Source organism: Dasypus novemcinctus, chromosome Y (genome assembly GCF_030445035.2).
Source record: "Dasypus novemcinctus isolate mDasNov1 chromosome Y, mDasNov1.1.hap2, whole genome shotgun sequence".
Taxonomy (NCBI): Eukaryota; Metazoa; Chordata; class Mammalia; order Cingulata; family Dasypodidae; genus Dasypus; species Dasypus novemcinctus.
In genome coordinates, this window is record NC_092216.1 from 2,998,393 (window position 1) to 3,006,742 (window position 8,350).

Sequence of the window (8,350 nt, forward strand, 5' to 3'; positions counted from 1 at the left end):
GCAATTTCACTGCTGGGTATATACCCAGTAGAACTGAAAACAAGGACACAAACTGATATATGCACACCAATGTTCATAGCAGCATTGGTCACTATTGTCAAAAGTTGGAATCAACCCAAAAGTCCATCAACAGATGAATGGATAAGTAAAATGTGGCATATACATACAATGGAATACTACTCAGCCTTAAAAACAAATACACTACAAACACATGTGATAACATGGATAAATCTTGAGAACTATATGTTGAGTGAAGCAACCTAGGCATTGACTACTACATGACCTCAGTGATATGAAATAAGTAAACCAAGCTGCCTCAGAGAGCTAGAGACTGGATGATAGGCTTAAAGGAAATTGGGGGGTAGAGGAAGGATGTAAGCTGACACCTACATGGGTGAAATCTATGATAAGCTGGAGGTAAGAATTTGTAAAGGAAGGGATAAAATGGGGGCATAGGGATACCTTTGGGTGGGGCTTTGTGTGCTTGAGGGGGGCTAGGGATGGGAGGATGGTAATATTGCCCAAGAAATTGGGGGGTGTGGGGGGGAACATATGAACATAGGAGATTGTTAGATATTTGGTTGAGAGTATAATGCTGAGAAAACTTTTTCAAAAATATAATAAGGAAGGTTACCTGTTTAAGATGCTTAAAGGGGATAATCTGATGCAGGACAGGCTTCTAGGGATTGTGTGAGTGCTCATTTAGTCATAGTGGGTTATATCATTGGATAGAGACCCATATAATGAGAGTGAAGGTATACCCACATCCTGGGGAGGACTGATATTCTCAAATAGAGGGAATTGTATCTCTTGAGAGAAATGGTGGCTCCCAGTGCATTAGGGCAGTGGAGATGTCAAGCTCTCAACATTGTTGCAAGTATCTCTGAACATGGCCCTTCAAGCAATGAAGACTGACTGTCACTGTGGGCCCTGAGGGGAGGGAGTAAGAGGTATTGAATAGATGGAATCAATGTAACTGTGTGAGCAATAGAAGTGTTCCACAAGGTTACGCAAGGATGGATATAAGACATGTTAAATTACACCAAAAATGTATTGGGGCCAATATGTTAAAATGTAAATCATAATGTAAAACATAAGCTAACTAAAAATTTAGAAAATTGTATAGTCTAAAATATAAACCACAATGTAAACCCAAATGTTACCTTGTTTGAAAGCTATTGTCTCAATATCTGTACATCAGTTTCAGTAAATATGAATATGTAAAAAGATTATTGCTGTGGAAGGGAAAAGGGTTTAATGTTGGATATGTGGGAGTACTGTATATTGTATATATGAATTACTGTGATCTAAAACTTTTGTGAAGACAAGCATAATAAATAGGAAAAGAAAAAAGAAAAAGAAAGGACGTAGACACTGAGGAAAAGATGCAAGAAGTTGCCTTGCCAATTTGCATACAGGGCAACAATTATTAAGTGATGGAAGGCAAAACATCAAAAACAAAGCTTTTGCATTTTAAAATTTTTTGATACCTCAAATTATTTTTACCTTAAGTTTTCTGAATTAATATGTATTCTATATCTAACCTTTAAACTCATCACCATATTCCATTTTACTAATAATGGAACCTGGCAATATATTGGGCTTCATTTTTGAACAAGTTTTGGATCACAGAGAGGTCCAACAATGGCAGGGGAGGAATACTGGTGTGAGATGTCATTAAAAAGGACACATGGTTGGCAGGGAGTTCTCCAGGGCATATATTCAGGGTACATAAAAAGTTTGGATATTTTCATAATGGTTACATTAAAAACAACAACTGAGGGAGTGCTGAGTTCCTAGCCAGGGGAGCTCTATCACAGTCCCTAAAGGAACAGCAACAATCCCCCAAGTGCAATGGCAAAGACCAAAAAAGAAGGAAGGTCCAACAATGAGCCCTTGATACTAAAGACTATGCTTGTGAGCCTGTGCACCTGAAATAAGAACAAGGCCTAGAGCTGCAGGGTGCCTAAGAGTTACCTCCTGAGAGCCTTCATGTTGCTCAAATGTGGCCAGTCTTAAAGCCAAACTCGGCATGTAAAAGTGTTGCCTTCCCCCCCCCCCCATGGGACATGACTCCTGGGGATGAGCCTCCCTGGCACTAAGGGATTACTACCAAGTACCAGCTGATGATGTAACTAGAATATGACCTTGAATAAAAGGGTCAACTCAGACCAGCAGAATATCTCAGTCTACTTATAATACCAGGAGTTAAAAATGCTTTTTGACCTGAGCAAAAGGGGAAAATGGAAAGGACAAATGAATTTATACGGCTAAAAGTCTCCAAAAAGAGCCAGGAGATTATCAGAGGGTCACCCTTATGCACACCTCAGCAGAGTCCCAGAGAAAGATAAAGTAGATACAGCCTCAGGTATTGGTTCTTCTGAGGGCTACGGAGACCCACAGGTTCTATTGTCATGGCAGATGGAGTTCAGTGTCATGTCAGTTGGCCCTACTTTGGAGTTTGTGTTTCTGTGTGATGGAGCTGGACTCGGATGTGATCTTTGTTCACAAGCCTCTCCTGTTACTTTTACCGGAACTGTAGTTGGTGCTGGGGTTTAATGTATACCCACGGGACCTCAATCTCTGGACTGACCATGTGATAGCCAGGCCCTGAGCCTCAACAGACTTGCAACTCCTACACTATAGTTTATTGAACTTACCACCCTCAGCTAACAGGGAGATGAAGAAGGTCAACCACCACACCAGGGAGCCAAGAGTGCCTACAATTGAAAGCAGGAGATTCTCATCCAGCATCCATGTGGACTCTAAACCCCCTCTTTATATATATGTGGCATGGACACAACCAGTTCAGGGTCCACAGGATGGAGGAATAGAACATGGATTAGAGTGGACCTACTGATATTCTATTCATGAACTATTGTGATTAGTAATCGAAGAAAATGTGGCATTGGTGTGGAGAAAGTGGCCATGATGGCTGCTGGGGGTAGGGAGTGGGAGGAAGAGATGTGATATGGGGGCTTTTTCAGGACTTGGAGTTGTCCTTGGTGGTTCTGCGGGGACAGATACTGGACATTGTATGTCCTCCCAAGGCCCACTGAGTGGACTGTGGGAGAGTGTGGGCTATGGTGTGGACCATTGACCATGAGGTGCAGAGGTGCTCAGAGATGTATTCACCAAGTATTAATGTCTCATGATGATGGAGGAGGTTGTTGTTATGGGGGGAGGAGTGGGGTCACGGGGTGGGTGGTATATATGGGGACCTCATATGTTTTGAATGTTAACATTAAAAAAATAAAGACAAGAACACGCAGCAAATAGACACAGAGAACAGACAACTAGTGTGGGGTGGAAAGGGGAGAGAAATAAATAAATAAATAAATATTAAAAGAAAAGTAAAACAAAAATGAAAACAAAAACAACAGTAACAGTGGTGACAGCAAGCATCCTTGTCTTGTTCCAGATCTTAGAGGCAAAGTTTTCAGTCTTTCACCACTGTGTATGACATTAGCTGTGGATTTTTCATATATGCACATTATTATGTAGAGGAAGTTTCCTTCTATTCTTACTTTTTCTAAGTGTTTTTTATCAAGAAAAGATGCCAAATTTTGTCAAATGCCTTTTCTGTGTCAATTGAAATTATCACGTGTTTTTCCTTGTGTTTCGTTGATGTGATGTATTTCATCAATTTTTAAAAATGTTGAACCATGCTTACACACCTGGGATAAAACCCAGTTGATATTGGTGTAGTACTTTTGGAACTGTTGGATGTTGGATTAGATTTGCAAGCATTTTGTTGAGTATTTCTGCACCTATATTCCTAAGAGAAATTGGCCTGTAATTTGCTTTTCTTACGGCATCTTTATCTGGCTTTTGTATTAAAATGATATTGGCCTCATAGAATGAGTTAGGTAGTATTCCCTCCTCTTCAATTGTTTGGAAGAATTTGAGCAGGATTGGTATAAATTCTTCCTGGAATGATTGATAGAATTCACCTGTGAATCCATCTGGTCCTGGACTTTTCTTTTTAGGCACATTTCTGATAACTGATTCAATCTCTTTGCTTGTAATTGGTCTCTTGAATCCCTCTGTTTCTTGTAGAGTCAGGGTAGGTGGTTCATGTGTTTCTAGGAATTTGTCCATTTCATTGAGGTTGTCTAATTTCTTGGCATACAATTGTTCATAGTATCCTCTTATGATCCTTTTCATTTTTGTGGGATCAATGGTAATACCCCTCTTGTTTCTGATTTTATTTATTTGCATCTTCCCCATTTTTTCCTTTGTCAGTGTAGCTAAGAGTTTTTCAATTTTATTGATCTTTTCAGAGAACAAATCTTTGGTTTTAATTCTATTTTTTCATTCTCAATTTTATTTATTTCTGATCTAATCTTTGTCATTTCTTACTTTCTATATTCTTTGGAGTTAGTTTTCTGTTCTTTTTCTAGTTCTTCTGGGTGTGCAGTTAGGCCTTTGATTTTAGTTCTTTCTTTTCTAATGTAAGTGTTTAGGGTTACAAATTTCTCACTCAGCACTGCCTTCACTGCATCCCATAAGTTTTGAGTTGTTATGTTTTCATTTTCATTCATCTCAAGGTATTGACTGATTTCCCTTGCAATTTCTTCTTTGACTCACTGGCTGTTTAAGATTGTGTTTTTTGACTTCTATATATGCATGGGTTTTCCAGTTCTCTGCCTGTTACTGATTTTCAGTTAAATTCTGTTATGGTCAGAGAAGGTGTTCTGTATGATTTCAGTCTTTCAAGATTTATTGAGACTTAATTTGCGAGCCAACGTGTGGTCTCTCTTGGAGAATGATACATACGCATTTGAGAAGAATGTGTATCTTGCTGTTTGGGATGCAATGTTCTGTACATGTCTGTTAGATCTGGTTCATTTATCATGTTATTCAAGTTCTCTGTTTCTTTATTGATCTTGTGTCTATATGTTCTATTTATTGATGAGAATTGTGTACTGGAGTCTCCAAATACTATTGTGGAGGTGTCTATTTCTCATTTCAGTTTTGCCAGTGTTTGCCTTATGTATTTTGGGGCACCGTGGTAAGGTGCATAAATATTTAGGTTTGCTATATCTTCTTGGTGGATTTTATTACTATATATTGTCCTTCTTTGTTTCTTAACAACAGTTTTGTATTTAAAGTCTATTTTGTCCAATATTAGTATAGATATTCCAGCTTTTTTTTTTTCTCCCAGTTTGCATGGGATATCTTTTTTCCTCCTTTCACTTTCTACCTGTTTGTGTCTTTAGGTCTAAGATGAGTCATTTGTCAACAGCATGTAGTTGGATCACACTTTTTTTATCCGTTCTACCAACCCATGTCTTTTGATCGAGGAGTTTAATTTATTAACATTCAGTGTTATTCTGTAAAGGCAGTATCAACCATTTTGTGCTTTGGTTTTATATGACATATCTTTTTGTGGTCTTTTTTTCCTTTCTTGCCAACCTCCTTTCCTGTATAGTTGATCTTTTGTGATGTAGCTGACTGATCCTTTTCTCACTCCTGTTTTTGAATGTTTTAAAATATTTTCTCTGTGGTTACCCTCAGTTTTATATTATACAACCTACATCTATAACTCACCAATTTGAAAAGATACCAAGTTTGTTTCAATAGCATACACATTCTTTGCTTCCATATACCTCTACTTCCCCTCTTTCTGTTGTTTTTGTCCAACTTTACCACTTTATATTTTGCATGTTCTTTTATCAGGAAATATGCATTTTTCTTGTCAGTTGTGTTCTGATTCTTTTATGAATTAAAGAATAGATTTGTATATTGAGGAAACACTACTATCAGGTTTTGCATTTACCCTTTTAGTTATCATTGATGAAGGTTTTCATTTCTTCACACTACTCAAGCCACCCTTTCTTCTCTTTTCCTTTCAACCTACAGAATTTCCTTTGGTAATTCTTATAGGGCAGACAAACTCCCTCAGTTTCTGCTATTTGTGAAAACTGTAAACTGTCCCTCATTTTTGAAGGACAGCTGTATCATTTAAAGAATTTCTGGCTGGTAGTTTTTCTCTTTCAGAACCCTAAGTATATCATACCACTGCCTTCTCATCACTATGGTTTCTGATGAGAAATCAGCACTTAATCTTATTGTGAGTCACTCGTTATGTGATGAATCACTTTTCTTTTGCTACTTTCAGTATTCTCTCTTTATCTCTGGCATTTGAGATTTTGATTAGCATGTGTCTCAGAGTAGGCCTATTAAGATTTATTCTGTTTGGAGTGTGTTGCCCTTCTTGGTCATGGAAATCTATGCCTTTCAAAAGAGTTGGGAAGTTTTCATACATTATTTCCTCAAATATTCTTTCTTCCCCTTTTCGCTTCTCTTCTCTTTCTAGAACAGCCATGACCCACTCAGTTCCCTGAGACACTCATTGATGTTTTCTATTCTTTTCTCTATTTGTTCTTCTGACTATATTTCAATCCCCCTATTTTCTAGTTTGCAGATTCTTTCTTTTGCTGGGAAAATCTGCTATTGTGTGCCTCTAGTGAATTTTTAATCTCTACTGTCGTGACTTTGATCCCCACAGTTTCTGTTACGTTTCTTCTTATACATTCAAACTATTTTTTATGCTCACACACTGTCTTCTTAATATCCTTTATCTCTTCATGCTTATTTTTCTTTATCTCCTTGAATTGGTTTTGAAAATTCATTTGAACAATCTTTTATTATTTGTTCCAATTTCTGAGTCTCCTGAGAAGCTTTACTTTGATCCCTTAACTGAACCATATCTTCCTGTTTCTTAGTATGGCTTGTAAGTTTTTTTTAAAGATTTATTTATTTATTTAATTCCCCCCCCTCCCCCGGTTGTCTGTTCTCTGTGTCTATTTGCTGTGTCTTGTTTCTTTGTCCGCTTCTGTTGTCGTCAGTGGCACAGGAAGTGTGGGCGGCGCCATTCCTGGGTGGCTCTCCTTACGGGTGCACTCCTTGCACGTGGGGCTCCCCTACACGGGGGCACCCCTGTGTGGCAGGGCACTCCTTGCGCGCATCAGCACTGCTCATGGGCCAGCTCCACACAGGTCAAGGAGGCCCAGGGTTTGAACAGCGGACCTCCCATGTAGTAGAAGGACGCCCTAACCACTGGGCCAAGTCCGTTTCCCCTGGCTTGTAAGTTTTTGCTGATATTTAAGGATCTGATTATCTTGATGAGTTAATGCTGAAGGTCTGTTAAGGCTCTCCTTTGATGTGTGGTCTAACTTATTAGAGACCTTTAGAATAGTCTGTGTTAACCTGCTCAGATTTTCTCAGCTCTTCCTGATCTGATACTTTCCCTGAATTTGTGATACAATTTTTAAGACTGTATTTTTGTGCAATTGTTTCGCCTTCAGGAGAAAACTTCCTTCATTCGTTCCTTCCTCCAGAATCTTGGTCTGTTCTGTTTGCTTTGGTATGATTCTTCCCCCGCCCCGCTCCTGTGATTTTTAAAATAGTTCTCTCCCTCATTCAGAGCACCATGCACCTTACACTATTCTGTTCTGTGACCCATCCTATCTTACAACTTCAGTTTCACCTCTTCCTTTCTGTGAGGATTTCCTGCCTCTAGTTTCTTCCCCATTAGGGTAGCCTGCCCCAAGGAGCCACAGGAGTTAATGCAGAGAGGTGGGTCAATTCGGAAAAGTCCATTTTGCTTTTACATGGTCTACCCAAACAAACTGGGTTGAGTGAGGTCACAGTGGTTTTTACCAGCCCGGCTATGGTGCCTTCTCTCTTTTATTCCCCTGGGCACCATTTTGTATGCAGCACTCTTCAGCAGCCTGTGCTCCACTCTCATCTCTGTGGATTTAGGTCTCTCTGTGAGGATTTGACTGGCTTTGTAACTTGCTGCTATGAGTCCCTCTACAGTCTCTTTCCACTGCTAGAGGGACCTGAGCTGTGCTGCCTCTCTGTGAATCCAAGGCTGTGCAGGACTGAGTGAGGGAGAGGGGAAATGAGAACCCACCACCGGTCTGTGATAGAATTCTCCTACCTGAGATTCTTCTGTTTTTTTTTGATTCAGCATTTGTGGCGTTGTTCTCTAGTGTGTACCATGCTCCAGAGTTCTAAGCAAGTGAAATTTGTTCTTTTATTCATGAAATCTCTGGGGAAGCTTTTTAAAGAGATTTCTCACATGACCATGTTGATGACTTCCCACAATAATTTTAAAAAAGATTTATTTATTTATTTCTCTCCCTTTCCCCCTCCCCACCCCCATTGTCTGCTCTCTGTATCCATTCGCTGTGTGTTCTTCTGTGTCCTCCTGTGTCCTCTTGCATTCTTGTCAGTGGTACTGGGAATCTGCATCTCTTTCTGTTGCATCATCTTGCAGCATCAGCTCATCGTGTGTGTGGTGCCACTCCTGGGTGGGCTGTGCTGTTTTGCATGGGAC